Genomic DNA, 18,843 nt, shown 5'->3' on the forward strand with positions numbered 1-18,843 from the left:
CTTGCCACAACTAGAGAAAGCCCTCGCACAGAAATGAAGACCCAATACAGCCAAAAGTAAATAAATAAATTTATAAAATTAAAAAAAAATCATTGATTCTAGACAATGTTTAAAAAAAAATAAAGAAAACCTCAATGAAAAACAAATGAATTAACCTTAGCAAAAATTTTCTTCAACATTTTTCTCGGGAGACAGAAAGTCTTTCATTATTTAAGTGCCTTGCAAGGACTGTGCTCTGGTGACAGGAGAGGTTCAGGCTGATCACGTGATAAAAGATATGAGCAGCAATGATGCTCAGACACTGCAAGACATTCATTCATTAAAAAAGATCCTAGTGCGCTCCACTACTCTGTACAGTTTTGCTGAGCAATTAAAATTTTAAAAGATTTATCTTAGGGAGTAAAAGAAAGTTATTTCTAAGCCTAACTACATGCCAGTGAGAAGCTTCATGCTTTAGGCCATCTAACTCTCTCCCACCCCCAGGAGTCCCAGAGGCAGGTGCCCTTTGCTCCATTTCACAGAAAAAGAAAATGAGCGTCTGGAAGCCACTACTTCACAGTAAGGGACTAAGCCAGAACTGAACTGAGTCTCTTAATTTCCTTTTTTTTTTTTTGCGGTACGCGGACCTCTCTCTGTTGTGGTCTCTCCCATTGCGGAGCACAGGCTCCGGACGCGCAGGCTCAGCGGCCATGGCTCACGGGCCCAGCCGCTCCGCGGCATGTGGGATCTTCCCGGACCGGGGCAGGAACCCGTGTCCCCTGCAACGGTAGGCGGACTCTCAACCACTGCGCCACCAGGGAATCCCTTAATTTCCTTTTTACAGCTAAGAAATTCTGCCTCAGGGACTGTAAACCAGAAAACACAACAGGTTAGATCTACATGGACACTCTTGTTAACTAAGGTTTTACAGTAGACAAGAAACCTACATTTCAAAGATAACGTTTATTACAACTTTCTGCTACTCACATGATGCTCATTCATTTTGTTGTTGTTGTTCCTGAATGGTCAGCAGTTCTACTGCTGAAGCTTCCCTTGACATCACAGTGAAATTCTAAAACATACAGAGGAACCACCAAGAATCCCCTAAGAGTCCTTGTGTTTGCAAATACAAGCAAAGACACCAAACGGTACAACTGATCGATCAATCAATCAATCAATGGGGCAAGCAGACAGGCCAAGAGGAGGCCAGGAAAGAAGATTTGAAAATTTTCCTTAACCTTCATTGAAATCTATCCCACTAAAATTTAAAGAAATTTCCTTTTATTACACAGTTGGGAAAAAATACAGCACCATTCCTACGCTATTTCTAGTATACGACCTTTGTCAAGTGATATCAACTCACCAACCTTGAACCTCATTACTTGCAAAAGAGGATGATAATAACCGTGACTCCACAGGATGGGTGTGTGGAAGAAAGGATGGAGGTCAAGGGCTTAATCAAGGGTAGCTACTACTTATGGTATAAAACATGTAATGTGCTTTTTTCTTCTGAATTTTCATCCTTGGATGGAAACTTTTTCCTAATCAGACCCACCTACAGCTGGGGTAGAGCAGAAGATAAAGAACATAAAAATGAAGCCAATATGGATAAACAACAAGGTCCTCCTGTAGACCACAGGGAACTATATTCAATATCCTGTGATAAACCACAATGGAAAAGAATATGAAAAAGAATATGTATATATGTATAACTGAGTCACTTTGTTGTCCAGCTGTAATTAACACAACAGTGTAATTCAACTATACTTCAATAAAAAATAAATTAAAAAAAATTAAAAACTTGAATATAAAAAAAAAATGAAGCCAATAACATTTGTATTCTGACACCCAAGGTGGAATTGTGCAGCAAGACAACAGACTTGAAAGGGCAAAATCTGTAGAGAATATCACCTTCCTTTGCACATCAAGAACTAACTCTAGAAGTCTCAGGTGACAGATCTTTCTCCTGGGATGGCTAAGCCACAGGTTTGTTCCCCTCAAGGGGACAGTCAGGAAGTAATGGGCTAGAAAAGCTCAAGGCTGTCCCCGTGTTGCTGCAAGTGGGCCGTGGGCTGGCACAGGGGAAAGAGGTAGCAGAGACAGAAGGTCAGAGCAGTCCTGATTCCCCCAGGTGGGCTTGGGCTCTGAGGCCGAGGTCAGTAGATGGTTGAAGGGACACTGACCGCGGGTGCTGGTTTACACACTGACAGGGCTGTGGCACATAGGGGAGACTGCCTTGAAGCCTACCCCAGCCCCACGCAGTGGCCAGCAAACACACAGTGGATCAGCAGTGAGCATCATAAGGCTAGGGGCAAAAAGGGGCAGAGCTCACTTTTCTGAGTTGCTCTTCTTTCCCTGACTGGGAAGTCTGCAAGGACTCAGAAGTGTCTCCACGGCCTGGGAAACAGAGGCCTGTGATGGAGCCTGCCCTCAAAAAGGGCCAGGGGCTGGCTGGAGCATGTAGCAGGGAAGCAGTGGGGATTACAGTTCCAGCAAGAGGCAATATGGAGCCGAAGAGCCAGGAAGGTCCAGACACTGACCCAGCCAAGATGGGCCCCTGACTGCCGCTGCAAATCCCACAAGGCAGCAGCCACTGGCATGGGCACCTCTGCAGAGACCAGAGGAGCCCAGGGGCACCATGGGGCTCCAACCACCTCACATGCCAGAAATCAAGTGGTCCAGAGGGGAGATTTAAACTAGGTCCAGGCAGGACCAACATCCTGAACAGAATATTTACCACAACAGAAGTTCAAATCAGAAACAGCTGAAATATTGCTCACTGGCAGTAGATAGGACCATATAGCATAGCTGTTGAAAATGAAGAACAAAGCATTTCCCACCTATATTTCAGTGCAGTGAATACCTCTGACAATCTGTTACATTATCATTTTTGAGTATTAGTGTAAATGCTCCAATGGCTCATAAAATAAAATAATTGCATAAGATTACCAGATAAGAAAATCAAACCAGGATATATGTGGAAAGAAAAAAGTTTTGATACAGCATTGGTTATCAGCCCAAACTACTTTTCACATCCATGATGAAGGCACTAAGCCAGACATATTTCCTCTCACATAAAAGTATATGTATTTTGACTTTTCATATAAAATTGATGATAAAACTACTAGACTCTCCATTTGGTTACAAGACTAACCCTGAAATTATTTGATTCATTTAGGCCTAATGTTACTAGTAAAATGAAGTAGCTTCAACAACGTGGATTTAGGTACGAATGATAAGCCTGAATTCCACACCTGTAGTTAGTTTCAGTGATGACTCTGAGAGGACCAAAGGGTCCAAGGTGCCCAGTGTCCAAGCCTACAGCCTAGGTGTGCTGCTCTAATGCCATGAGACCAGATGATGGAATCTGCTCCTTCCCTGACCAGACAAGGTAGACAGACACTCCCCGGGGCCCACAGGCTGCTTGGGACAATGCCCACCAACCCACCTCCACTGTCAGCAAGAGGGGTTTCCAGCCATGGACTAAGGACAATCTCCAATCTCCCCTAATGCCCCCCACCTGAAGGTGGAAGTTTGTTTTGTTACTAATATATGTTAAATTTATGTTTGCTCTATGAGGTCCCCCTCAGACAGAGGAAAAGAACCTTTACTTAGCTCTACCTTCAGAACTATGATATAGAAATGGGCCTTTTAAACACATGAAAACAAAACTAAAAATCAAAATGAAGAAAATAGGAACATATAAAACTAAGATGGCAATTCTATCTGTCATGCTTTTCTCTCTATTGCAGTTAGAATGGAAGATAATGGGCAACATCTCTAAAAACTTCCATCTGTTCCTAAGGGTAAAAAGATAACAATCTCACTGTAACAGCTAGCAGTGAGGAAGAAAATCTTAAACAGCTTATTAATTTCTGGATTTAGGTTCTAATTCCATAATAATACCAATGAAAACATATTGTAAAATCTAAAGAGATAATAATTATACAGTATCCTTCTTGTTATCTCCACATGCCTATACACGGAATACTTAGAATGCATCTTAAAATAAAAAGATCAAATGTTTACTGAAAAAAAAAAACATTAATCCCAAATTTCTCACAGTCATTTTTCTACTAGAAAACAATAACATGATAAGGTCTAAACTTCCTCCATTAATTTTAATAGGTCTTAAAGCAAATGCTTTGTTTCTATTAAATGTTTGCATTTTTAACAGATAGAAGTTAGCACCTTTTTGGCAAAAGGAGAACCAGACAATCTCTTTAGTTCTGTCAACTTGGAGAATTTATGAGATATGGCTTTGGTTCAGGTGCCCTTATTTAAAACCAAGGTTAAATTCACTTCTTCTTTAAACTAGTGGAACACCCCACCCCCACACAAATGTCTTCCTGGTAAGTTTCATGTAGAAACTTCAGTGAGAATGTTTGCTTATTCCCGAGTCTGCCCACCAAATAAAGCTTGGTAATAATTCTCTTCGTTTACAAAGGTTTCACTGCCAATGCCATGAGAGCTTTTAATTCTGTTACCATTCCCATGACAAAATTTCCATTCAGGTCAAGAAAGACTAAAATGTTGGGCAGGTGTCCAATAAATGAGTTAGTAGCAAAAGCATAAGTAACATTTTGATTCCCTTTACCATGCTTGGTTCATGGGACCAACACCCTTTATAAAACACCAACTCACTCTCTGAGACTGCAGATCACACAGACTTCGGAACGTGTTTGTCAAAACATGGCATCTAAATCACCTAGGAGTGAAGAGTGGTTAAAATTCAGATACCAGGGTCTCCACCCAAACTCAATTGGAGTGGGGGAGGGGTGCTGACAGGGCAGGAATTAGCAGTATTAACAAGTGCTGCAGGTAACTGCTAGGCAAATTAAATTTGAGGAACCCTGCTTTAGAAAAACAAAATTTCGTTTAGTTAACCAGGAATTCTGATGCAACTGGTCAGAAGGAAACCTAGGATTATTCTTTAAAGTATCTATCCATCTCTGTTTCCTCATCTCCAACAAAATGACTTATGTCAAAATGTATATGCTGAAGTTGAAGCTGTACAATATAAGCCTTCATTGTCGCCAGGGTCAAAATTTCTATCACCAATCTCATTCCAAAAACGGATATCAATCACTGCAGTATTAAAAATGCAGTATTTTTATAACTATCTGAAAATCCCATGTAGCTAGAACCACAATTATCTAGCCACTTACAAAGACAATGTCTTAGTAAGAAATTCTCAAATGTTAAGTATTGATGGGTCACATAAATGGAAAGAATAGTACATTAAGTAAATTTCACTTTTTGTCATCATGGCATCACTTTTTCTGGTAGGATTCAGCTGAATCAAACTGCGTGCTTTGTGTTACATACTATAACACGTTATTTAACTTATATTCGTACACGCTGTGCCCGTGTCATTTTCAGTTTTACTGAGAACAGCTCCATTTTCATGGCTGTTTATACAATTAGTCTTTTAATGTGACGAATGATGGACAATACCTGGGTTCTGTGGCCAAGACAAAGATTTCCCTTGATAGCTCTTACTTGTCAATACAAATGACAGCAGAGAATATTCCCTGAATGGGGGGGGGGGCTAGAAAGAAGGCCTTGTGTAGAGCTTCACTAAGGAAAGAGTCTAAAAGTAAAAAAAATGTTTGGAAAAGAAATTAAGCTATCAGCAGTTGTTATTCTTACATTCTTACTAAATAGACAGCAATGTATGCTTAAGAGAAGTAAAGCTGCCCAGTACTTGGTACTTAGGACCTGACCTGCAGGACCAGCATGGCCCCTAGCCTCAACCAAGCCCAACCTTTCCTTTTATAAAAAATGGAAACTGAGGCTGAGGGAAGCCAGTGACTTTCCAGAGTGAACACTGGCCAGTGTAAGAATCAAAAGATTTCCTGACTACATGCCCAGGCCTGCCAGATTTGGTAGCAGACTGTGTTCACCAGGCCACAGAATTTCATAACTTTATAAAAACAGCATATAGCAAGGATTTCACTTCTTAATGAATATTTTAGTTCCTAAGAGATCATTTTAGCCATTAGCCATAGCTTTCCATTTAATTATCCAATCATCTTTTTCTTTTAATATTTCCTTAACTATTCTAATATTTAATATTTTTAAACATCTAGAGACTGCTTTTATTTGGTACCATAGGGGTATACAGAGAAGCAGTCATAACATCATAAATTGTAAAAATGGATCACAGGTCAATCCCCCTCCCTGCCCTCACCCATGCACCCCGTCCCCCATCAATGTACACCTTTATTCGAGCCCACAGAATTAGTCAGATACAGGGTTTTAAGTGGATGCTTGTCCTTTTGGGGCACTTCATAATTAGCATACTAGCCTCTCGGGCTGGCCTCCAGATGCAGGGTGGCATGTATCACATGTTCTTCTGGGAAGCAGCTCCCAAACCCCAGTAGACCAAGAACAAAGGAGCTAGCAGGCTCTGGAGAAGCTACCCCATCAACAGTGTATTAAAGACACCCATTAGTTGCCTCAGTCAGCTAATTAGCTCAACAAATCCAAAACCTAAATCATTAAAGAAAGTGGCCCTGATTGCATTGCTGGGCTCTGATTTGGTGTCACAAACCCAGCAGGGTAGGAACAGGGCTGTTCCACAGAAAACAGAAAACGGTCCACACTGGGGAACGGCCATAGGATGGGAGCACATTTTTTATGAAAGTCGAGCCCTGCCAGGAAGTTTCACTGGTGAAAGAAGCGCACCAGGGAGACTTCTGTGTTTATGCTTTGAAATTTAAAGCAATTTAAATATAAATTGCTCTCCTTTTTGTCATTATGAGAAAGAAAGAAAACGTGGGTTTCAGATCTCTGGTGTGCAAATGGTCATTAACTTTCATTTGACCTTGGGTGTAGAACTAATATTGAATTTATGCACAGGGTACACTCATTATACTCATCTAGTTTCCTCACAGAAAACACGTTCCCAGGAGCTGCAGTGCTAGCAGCCATTTTTTCTACACTCGAATAGAAAAATTGAGTCTCCCTTTCATTCCTCTCTCCCACCTTCCACCCACCTTTCTGCTCCAAACCTCAGAAAACCGTTTCCCAAGGGTCGGCCGCATTTATAAAACACAGGCAATAACAGGTAGGAATCTGAATGACGTAAAATCATTGTCCTGGACCACACGAGACTCAGGAGCATCAGTGCTCAGTTCTCCTTCCCAGTATCTGATTCCCGAACACATGAACAAGCTCCCATTTAAAGTGATAAATACCTTTGTCTACGGAGCCTTATTAACATTACCTACCGCCACTGAAGTGCCCCTGCAGTGCATTTTTTTAAAACAGAGGTCTCTAAACCCTGCATTCCCGAGTACACTCTGCTGTGGTTATTATAATTATTCACCTCCTTGGCAAATCAGTTCCATTTACTCTCTTAATGGACATGACCATGTGGAAGGATGAAAAACAAAATCATCTTGCCTTGCTTTGTAATTTCCTAAATTCTAAGCAACCCTCAGGGTTAAAGGAGTGCAACTTCCTATGCTGGACACTCTCAGATCTCTGGTTATTCAGGAGAAAGGAGGGCAAAGGGCTATTTTCTTTTAATGTATGTCACTGAATGGTTATTTATCATTTCAACTTAATAGCTCTAATTACAAAAGACAGTGTCATGGGATTATTTTTTTAAAGGCAATTTTCTTGGTATCCCAGTGGGAGAGTTAGGAAAAATTTACAAAGCGTCTGCTTCATGCATTTTCAATTGTTCCTGGGTTTTACCGTTGTTATTATTTTCTGGGTTGTAAGATTTTTACATTTTCAAGTAACCTTTAACTTTGCACTGCCTTGAGAGTTACTGTTTCAAGACTCTTATTATGCTTTTATGCCATTAGATAAAAAAGGAAGATACAACTTGTCAACCACTGTTCAGTAAGAATATGCACTGGTGGAGATGGGATGTGAATGTGCAAAATCCGTCAGCAAGCAGAAGAGTCTCTGGAAATGTCAGAACAGGAGTTATTATTGCACCAAAGACGGGTGGAGATTTTGCAAACTTCAGCAATCAGCGTGGTGTTAGGCAAAGCTCTCTCTTCTTGGGAAAACATCGTAGATCATCAATCAATCAGGAAGACCAGAATGTTGTGTTGAATATTTTAGGGGAAAACACATGCTACTTCTTTCCTCTTGGTTGACAAATGCTAAATAGCACATTTGTTAGTGGGGCTAACGAGACAATCAGTATGGGTCTGTGCTGACCAAGAAGGAGAGTGATGGCCACTGCCGCCACAGCATCCGGGAGGCGGCAAAGGAGAAGGAAAGGACACAACACAAACCATGTGGAAATGTCAATTCTTAGAGGACAAGGTGCGCCCTATAAGGACAGGCTGGGAAAGACTTGGAAAATTTTAAGTGATTGGAAATATCACTAAAAATTAAGCATAATATCGTAATTGCTTAAAATACAGCTAACAGACTTCTGCCATTATAAACTAGTATTTTCTAGCTTGAACATTCATTATTAGAGATTAGATGAAAAAATTATTCAAGAGAAGACTACTACAGCTTTTACTTTTTTTTTTTTTTTTTTTTTTTGCAGTACGCGGGCCTCTCACTGTTGTGGCCTCTCCCGTTGCGGAGCACAGGCTCCGGACGCGCAGGCTCAGCAGCCATGGCTCACGGGCCCAGCCGCTCTGCGGCATGTGGGATCTTCCCGGACCGGGGCACGAACCCGTGTCCCCTGCATCGGCAGGTGGACTCTCAACCACTGCGCCACCAGGGAAGCCCTACAGTTTTTACTTTTAAGAGCATTTAAATTTTTTCAATAACAAGTTAATCACAGAAAACCAGAAAGGTAGAAGGAGTTTGAGATAGCAATAAACGTACCAGCGCGTAAGCCTGTCTTTGCTGCCCCTTAATTTTATTATTACCATCTATACTCTGAAATCCCATTTTATTGTGCATTCTCCTATATATGAGCAATGTGTTCACGAGAGGATTAAAGATAAAGTCAAACACTGCGCTACATTAAAAGAAGAATCTATCAACTAAAAAGTAAAAAGTTAGAGGACCATAAAAGTTGGAGCAATTCCATAGGCTTAATGGTTATTTCTTCTTCTAAATGTACAAAAGGAAAAGCCTGTCTCTGCTGTTAAAAATAATCAGTCAATCTATTTCATTTCTCATGACAAAGTGACAGGGATGGCTTTTCTTTGGGAAGCTTCTGCCCTGAAGGAGAATATGTCTCTTCAGTTGTGTCAGACCTCAAGCCTCACTGCAGAGCTTCCTGTCAACATTGACTTCCCCCCAATCCCACAGACAAGGGGCCTAAAGACGGGCGGGAGCCTAAAACTGCTCAAGTTCCTACAACGTGTTATTGGTGACCAGTGATTGTTACCAACAGGAAATCTTCAAAGCTGGGAATTTAGCCAGGCTCTCAGGGTGATAAAGGGCCCTCAGCTTGTCTGATGGGTCCACCATGATTACCAGGTCCAGGGGTCGCCTGCTTGACCGTCTTGCACACACACAGTTCATTGTATAGCAAATAGTAATAACCAGGTTGCAGAAATCACACACTCATTCAAATGCCTATTTAAGCTTCAGCATAGGATTCAAAGATGATTAAACAAACGAGAGGATTTCTAAGGCTAGGAGAAACAATTTAACACGAATGTAAAACAATGGCTTCCCTCTCATCCTTTCTGGTCTATTAAAAATAAGAAAGTTTCTTAAAAGCTAAAACTAAACACAACAGGTGAAACCATTTTATACAATTTTATGTTATACATATATTTTAATATCCCAAAGAAATAATAAATCTTGGCACAAAAATAACACTTTAAGCTGAATCCCTGGATGATTTGAGAAAGAAGAAAAAAACTGCTCCTATCTACTACTTGAAAAATGTCAGTTTTCACTCTATTCTTTTCCTTTTCACAAACCACATCTTTACTCCCCATAATCCAAAAAATTCCTAACAAGGGAGGGGACATTGTGTAGTTGGGAAAACCAGAGACTGGGTGCTGGAAAGCCTGGGCTTGCGCTCTGGCTGTAGCCTTTCTAGCCTGTGTGCTCTCTGGCACAACAATTCACCTCGAAACCGTGAGACTGGGACAATACAAACAATTCCCCTGCAGTGAGTACCCTGCCCAGTAGCCATTCCCTCTTCTGCTGGTTTTCTTTGGGGAGCCATACCTGCCCTAGCCTCAGTCCGTGGGTCTCGTGGGAGGCTGACTTAACCTCTTCATCCTGAAACCTCTCTATCCTGCCCTCCAAACATGTGTCCACTGCTACAGAGATGGGCATTCCACCCTTCCACCGAGGTCCCCACCAAGACTTCTGTCAGACCTACCAGAAAGAGGTTCTCTCTGCTGAGACTGATTAACTCCACAGATTCCCTGAGACAGTAAATTTCCTTGGTGGATGTCAGCTTGTTTATCTCTCGCTTATACCTAAAAGAGTCCTGAATAAAATATTCCCAAGGTTGTGACTCCATTAAGGATAATGAAGGAAATTAATGAAAATACTCATTGTTATAATTAAACGCTGGAGCTGGAAGTAATCTCTAAGGTTCCCACATTCTACACCTACCCCCTCACGATACAAATTGGAATCACTTTACAAAAGTCACAATGACATTTAATGGTATAAACAGAGCCTAGAACCTCTTCTTTCTTTCCCAAACATTAATATCCTTGCTACTTAGTTTTAAAACACTTAACTAGATACGGTCTAGGCAGAGAGAGTGAAACATAAAAACTGCCAAGAGGGTTTACCAATATGAGATTTCTGGCTTTCCAGAAATAGAAGCCCACCATGGCACAAATTTCATATGATCTAAAGATAATGAGAGCTAAACATGCTTTGGCTGTAGATTCCCTTGAAAAGGGGAAGAAACATATCTCCCAAGACTCTAACTGGTGAGCAATTAGCAGTAGAATAAGCAATTCAACAAAAAAGAAAGAAGTGTAAAGATATCTGTGCTAATTTTTTAAAATCTTGTAAAGCCTTAAAATGCTATTCACATTCACTAGGGTTAGCATTTAGAGGAGAAAACTAAAGGCACATCCTGATGGCCTCTTAGAAAATTACAACAAAATGGATTTTTTACTAAGCTACAGCCTTGAATCATTTATACAATCTATTGATTGACAGTTACTTTTATTTCTGTTTGTATGGTGAGCTGAAACCAAAAACTTTTTCTTTATACTAATTCTTGTTTTAATAACCCTTCGCAGTGAGACATAAATCTGGCATGACCACCTGAGCCCTAATTAACAGTTTGACTGCAAGACAGATATTAGGGTAATCAATTCCTTCTGTCAAGCCCCAGATGTGACAACTATCATTTTAATACTTTTTTAATTAGAAGTATACCAGCTTCTTTTTCTTCTTCCTTTAAAAAAAAAAAAAAAAACTCAAAATAGTTTTAAAAAACAGCAGTGAGCATACACAGGAAGTACCATTCTACAGCTACAGTTCTGTTTAATTAAGGCTGTGCTTAATAGTTCTTCATTTTATCATCTCCTAACTACTCAGTAATCCATTTTCCTTTTTCAGACAGCTATTGACTTAATGTTTTTTATTCATGAAACATACATTGTGGTTTAAAAATAGCAAGAACCATATTTGTCCTTGCTCACCATTGTACCCTCATGCCTTACAGTGTACCTGGCATACAGTAGGTGCTCAGTTAGAATCTGAAAAAGGAATGAAGGCAATAACCTATGACTTAGGCTCTCATACTTTGCCACTTATTTTTCATCCACTCTCAATGCCAACTCAAACAGCGAGAGCGTAGGGCGAATCAGGTAGATATCTCCTTATTTCCATATTTGAATTCTCTGAATATTTTAATATCACCTTGTTGGTTATTTTTGCCCCTAGATTGTTTCCCAAACTTGTTGTGGTTTGCGGAATGTATGACAGAAAAGTCTGTTTTTCTCTGAAACTATCTTCTTTGCTTATACTACTTTTCTAATCAGAAAACATATTCAGTTTTGTCAGGGACAAAATAAGAATGCCAACTATCTTTTTATTATTCAACTTACATCATAGGACCCTAGCTCATGAAATAGTATGAGGGAAAAAAAGGAGTTATATGGATTGGTAAGACAGAGAGAAAATAGTCATAATTGACAGATGCTGTAGTTGCCCATACAAAAAACCCAAGATAATTTTAAAACAAGCTACTGGAATTCATTTGAGTTCAACACTTTTGCTAGCCACAAAAGCATGAGTTCTCATACAGCAAAAGTAACCAATTAGAAAAGATAATAGATGTGGATCAACAAACTGATTCAAAACTATATACGGAGAGGGAAAAGACCCAGAATAGCCAACACAATGTTGAAGGAGAAAAAGTTGGAGGACTGACATTACCCAACAGCAACACTTACTATAAAGTTACAGTAATATAGACAGTGTGGTACTGATGAAAGAATAGACAAACAGGTCAATGGAACAGAATACAGAGCCCAGAAATAAACCCATACAAATATAATCAAGTGATCTTTAAAAAAGGAGCAAAGGCAATAAAATGGAACAAGGATAGTCTTTTCAACAAATGGTACTGGAACAACTGGACATACACACACACAATAAAAAGAACCTAGACACAGACCTTACACTTTTCACAAAAGTTAACTGAAAATGGATCACAGACTTAATGTAATGCAAAACTATACAATTTCTACAATGTAATAGAAGAAAACCTAGATGACCTTAGGTATGGTATGAATTTTCAGCTATAACATCAAAGGCAGGATCAATGAAAGAAAGAAGAAAGGTAAGCTTGACTTCATTAAAATAAAAAACTTCTGCTCTTTCAAAGGCAATGTGAAGAGAATGAGAATACAAGCCACAGACTGGGACAAAACATCTGCAAAATATATCTGAAAAAATGACTGTTATCTAAAATATACAAAGAACTCTTAAAACTCAACAGCAGTAAGAAAACAAGCAACCTGACTGAAAAATAGGTCAAAGACCTTAATAGGCACCTCACCAAAGACGATATAAAGATAATAAATAAGCACATGAAAAGATGTTTCATAGCATATATCATCAAGAAAATGCAAAGTAAAACAACAAAATGTGCAACACTGACAACAACAAACACTGGTGAAGATATGGAGCAACAGGAATGCTCATTCACTGCTGGTGGGAATGCAGAATAGTAGAGCCAGAAGATAGTTTAGAAGAAGTTTGGCAACTTCTTACAAAACTCAACATACTCTTACCATACGATCCAGAAATCACACTCCTTGCTATCTACCCAAAGTAGTGGAAAACTATGTGTTCGTGGGTGTGTAGTTGAAATCTGCACACAGATGTTTACAGCAGCTTTAGTCATAATTGCCAAAACTTGGAAGCAACCAAGATGTCCTTCAGGAGGTGAACAAATACATAAACTGTGGTACATCCAGACAATGGAATATTATTCAGTGCTAAATAGAAATGATCTATCAAGCCATTAAAAGACATGGATGAATCCTAAAGGCCTATTATTGAGTGAAGAAAGCCAATCTGAAAAGGCTACATACTGTATGATCCCAACTATATGACATTCTGGAAAAGGCAAAAACTACGGAGACAGTAACAAGATGAGTGATTGCCAGGGGATGGGAGTAGAGAGGCACAAACAGGTAGAGGAGAGGGGATTTTTAGGGCAGTGAAATTATCCTGTGTGACACTATAATGATAAATACATGTCATTATACATTAGTCCAAACCCATAAAATGTACAATACCAAGAGTGAACCCTAAAGTAAACTAAGGACTGTGGGTGATACTGATGTGTCGATGTAGAGTAATGATTATAACAAATGTACCCCTCTGAGATGATGGCAGTAAGTGGGCTGTGCATGTTGGGGCAGGGGGGATATGGGAACTCTGTGTACTTTCTGCTCAATTTTTCTGTGACCTTACAACTGCTCTAAAACGTAAAGTTTATTTTTTTATACAGTGTCATGAAAGACAAAGAATGAGAAACCTTCACAAAATAAGAAGAGTATAACTTTTAAAAAAAAGTTAAATCATAATAGTAACCAAAACTACAAGATACCAAAATATACATCAAGCAAAAAAATGTACAAAGCTTTACGGAGAAATTTTTAAGACAGTACTGAAGATCTGAAAACAATGGAACGATATCCTAGGTTCATGAATGCAAATACTTATCTCCAAAGTGTCAAATTTATCTGATGACCTATAAATTCAATACACTTTAAGAAATCCCTATAGGGGTTTTCATGGAACTTGACAAAATAAAGCTATGAAGAAAACAGAACAATAAGAAGAAACTTGCTTTACCCCTTAATCCCCCAAAAGTCTTCTTATAGTGTTGGTAACTGAAACAGGAAAGTGTAGTCAAAGGAATAAATAGATGAAAGGAATACAGAGACCAGAAATAAATTCAAGCATATATATATAAACTTTATATATGATAGAGTCAGCATCATATCCAATGAACACTACTGGGGTAACTGGTTTAGCATAAGGAAAACATAAAACTGGATTTCTACCTGACACCATATACTAAAATAAATTCCAGATGACTTGAAGTCTTAGACATGAAAAACAAAATTTTACCACTCTCCATACCAAGCTACTGACCTAGCAATCCATTGTTAGTAACTTATTATGAGAAATTAATTGGTAAAGGGCAAAAAGATATATACGAGAATATATCTTCGAGCCCTTCTATTATCATTCATAATAGGAAAACTATTAAAACCTTAAACATACAACAAAGAATTAGTTAATAAGTTGTATGGTATCAATATAAACATACAACAGCTAACAAAAATGATACAGAGCTGTATTAGTGCATGAAAATGAATCCTATAAAAACTGGATTTATAGATACAGTAATCAAGGCTAGTACTGATGGATACCAATGGAGTCTGTTCAGTGGAACAGAACAGAGAATCCAGAAATACACCCACAAAAATATGCCCAACATATTTTTGACAAAGGTGCAAAAGCAATTCAATGGAAGAAAAGATGGTCTTTTCAATAAATGGTGCTAGAAAAATTAGACATTCATAAGCCAAAACAAACACAGAAGAATCTTGACATAAGTCTCACATCTTATATAAAGACTAACTCAAAATGGATCATGAACTCAAATATAAAACATAAAACTATAAAAACTTTTAAGGAAGAAAAAGACGCAGGAGAAAATCTTTGGCATCTGGGACTAGACAAAGACTTAACCCAAAGACATGATCCATTAAAAAATATTGATAAATTGGACTTCACCAAAATTAGGAACTTTTGCTCTGTGAAAGACTTTGATAAGAAAATGAAAAGACAGGCTATAGACTGGGAGAAAATACTTGCCTAAGGATTGCTATCGAGAATAAAGAAATCTCAAAACCCAACAGTAGAAAAAACCCTCAAACAATCCAATTAGAAAATGGGCAAAAGGCATGAACACACATTTCACAAACAAGACATTCGGATGGCAAATAAACACATGAAAAGATGTTCAATATTACTAGCCATTAGGGCAATGCATACTAAAACTACAGTTTTAGTATGTCACTACACACCTATTAGAATGGTTAAAATTTTTAAAAATAGCGACAACATCAAATGCTGGCAAGGATGCAAGAACCTACATCACATATACGTTGCTAGTGAGAATGTAAAATGGTTCAGCCACTCTGGAAAACAATTTGGCAGTTTCTTAAAAAACAAAACATGCAGGGCTTCCCTGGTGGTGCAGTGGTTGAGAGTCTGCCTGCCGATGCACGGGACACGTGTTCGTGCCCCGGTCCGGGAGGATGCCACATGCCGCGGAGCAGCTGGGCCCATGAGCCATGGCCGCTGGGCCTGTGCATCCGGAGCCTGTGCTCCGCAACGGGAGAGGCCACAACAGTGAGAGGCCCACATACCGCAAAAAACAAAAACAAAACATGCAATTACCAAACAATCCAGCAATTGTACTCCTGGGCATTTAGTCCAGAGAAATAAAGACCTACATTCACACAAGAACTTACACATGTAGTTTTATTCATAATGACCCAAACTGGAAACAACCCCAAGGCCCTTCATGGGTGAATGGTTACATATAGTGTAGCACATTCATATGATGGAATACTATTCAGTTATAAAAAGGAATAACCATTGATATACACAACAACCTGAATAAATCTCCAGAGAACTATGGCAAGTGAAAAGAGCCACTCCTACAAGGGTTCATACTGTATGATTCCATTTAAGTAATATTTTTGAAATGACAAAATTATAGAAATAGAGAACAGATTGCTAATTGCAGAGGTTAAAGAGGAAACAGAGGTAGGAGGAAAGTTAGTGTAGCTATAAAAGACAAACACAGAAGATCCTTACAGTGATGTAAATGTTTTGTATCAATGTCAATATCCTGATTGTGACACTGTACTTGAGTTTCACAGGATGTTACCATTGGGGGGAGCTGGGTAAAGGGAACGTGTCATCCCTTATCATTTATTACAACTGCACGTGAATATACAATTATCACAAAATAAAAGAGCACATGTAAAAAATTATCACTTTTATAAAACTGCATATATTATATATAAAATATCTACATATTAATAGAGAAATATCTGTAAATACATACAGAAAAGAGTATTATTGGTTATCTCTGTTGGTGAGATGATGGGTGATTTTTCAATTTCTTCTTCATACATTCATGTATTACCAAGGTTTTTCAATGACTACGCTATACTAATAAGAAAAAAATGAAGCTATTTTCATTATGATAAAGACAAGTAATACACGCTCATTACACACACTTTTTTCCACTGAACATTTTACTGTATTAATTCTTTGAAATATCATTTAAAAAAACTATTTAACATCCCATTTCATGGATCAATTTTACCATTTCTCTATTATGGGAACTTAAGGGTTGTTTCTAATTTCTTACTGTTAAAACAAGCAATGAAATAGGTTTCTTCTACCTGAATCTTCACATGTGTCTCTGATCACGCCCAAAGCTAGATCTCCAATCATGGAGTTACTGGCTTATAGAGTAACTATGCTAGAACGCACAGAAAAGTGGCTTTTCTGAAAAACTATGAATTTATGTCCCCATCCTTGGTGCATTTGTGTTTCACTCTGTCCCTGAGAGGTTGCCAATGTAGTATTCACACTCCAAGCTCCACAGATGAAATGAGTAAGGAAAACAGACATGTTAACGTGATGGTGTAATAAAGTCAACTTCATACCAGTCTTTTACTTTGCACAAGCTACTGTGTGTGGGTCTTGCTTACTCCTCTTCATTTCTCTTCACCTCCAGAAAGTTCAAACTTCTTAGCCTGACACCCAAAACCTACCTCTTTCTGCCTCATTCACTTGGCTGCAGCCACTCTCACATCCTTGCTGTTCCTCAAACTCATTTCACACACCTCTGCCCAGGGCTCTTGTCTGGATGTCCACAAGGTTCACCCCTCAGTGACTTCACGTCTTTGCTCAAATGTGCCCTACTGGGGGCCTATCCATCCCACTCTGTGTAAATTAGCAACCCCCTTCTCCAGACCCATCTGTATTTACTTGCTCTGTTTTTCTCCAGCAATGACAAGAGTATATGTTTTTACATTTTAAAAAAATTTTTTTTTTGCGGTACGCGGGCCTCTCACTGTTGTGGCCTCTCCCGTTGCAGAGCACAGGCTCCGGACGCGCAGGCTCAGTGGCCATGGCTCACGGGCCCAGCCACTCCGTGGCATATGGGATCCTCCCAGACCGGGGCATGAACCTGTGTCCCCTGCATCGGCAGGCGGACTCTTAACCACTGCGCCACCAGGGAAGCCCAAGAATATATGTTTTTGATTATTTTCCCAACTTTTTCCGAAACTTAAGAAAAAAATTTTTTAACCCCTATCCTCCAAGGCACTGTCATCCCAACTCATACAGACTGTAAGTTTTGTCTCCTTATGTTTACAGGAACCACCATCAGCTCTAGCACAAGTTATTTTTAAGACTTCCCTCCTACAACCTTTATACTGGTGTCCTTTCTCCATCTTGGCCTCCACCTATGCAGATACCCATGATCTAATCCCTGTCCTCGGAGGAGCCCTTTTCACACTGCCTGAGCTCTGTGGGTCCAGATTACTGTTCCTTGCGTCTCTTCTCCACCACCTTACAGCACCCAGTCTCTGCATCCTCTACATCAGCCAAATCAACAAAGATGTAGTATAAACACAGTTAAGCTACTTCATACTAAGGTGTGTTTGATTCCAGAGGTCACTGAGAGAAAAGCAAATTTTTACAGTTTCTAGCTAGAAAAAGGAAGATGTAAAATGTATGATTTCTATTCTGAAGACATCTCTGTTCCACTTATTTCTTCAGACTTTGGCAACTCTTTGATTTTGTCATAGAGTCTTCACCTGAAAAGTCTTACTCTAGTTTAACATCTAGTTTAACATTATCTAAGTCTTATTCTAGTTGAACATTAAAGTTAAACTAGAACAAGACTTTAGCAGTGACCTCCTGCCTCTGAACAGCAAAGGATGCCTCCTCCTGACACTCCTCCTTTCAAAGCAAGTTTTTTTCTACCTCATTGAGTCTCTACTTCATATCGAATTTCAGCAGAGCCTGGCTTTCTCTCCTCAAGATGTATCTGAAAGCTCCCTTTTCCTTTCCACTTCTTACATCCACAGATTGTTTCCTAAGGTATTAGGAATCAGATCCACACAATCAGTCCCTATGGAAAACGCTTGCTATTAAATGTTATGAGACAATTCAATTATTTTTATAAGAAGCTACTTTGAGATGAAAAATATAAAAAAGAGACCACCATTATGTTATTTAGTTTCCTCTGTCATTATGATAGGTAATGCAATGTGGTTTGCTTTCTTTTGCTGGGTACCTAGACTTTTTCCATGCTTGCAGTGGACTACAAACATATTTTAAAATTTTAATTTCACTTTTCCATGAAGTATGAAATAA

General features: G+C 39.1%; 1 protein-coding gene across 5 annotated transcripts in view; it reads right to left on the bottom strand.

Annotated features, from left to right (window-relative positions):
• RAPGEF5 (Rap guanine nucleotide exchange factor 5) overlaps positions 1–18,843 on the bottom strand; it is a 219,917-nt gene that overhangs the window by 118,997 nt on the left and 82,077 nt on the right. The window lies entirely within an intron of this gene.

The sequence above is a fragment of the Aethalodelphis obliquidens genome, unplaced genomic scaffold (genome assembly GCF_003676395.1).
Source record: "Aethalodelphis obliquidens isolate GAN/ISIS:26980383/991018 unplaced genomic scaffold, ASM367639v1 scaffold5, whole genome shotgun sequence".
In the NCBI taxonomy this organism is placed as follows: Eukaryota; Metazoa; Chordata; class Mammalia; order Artiodactyla; family Delphinidae; genus Aethalodelphis; species Aethalodelphis obliquidens.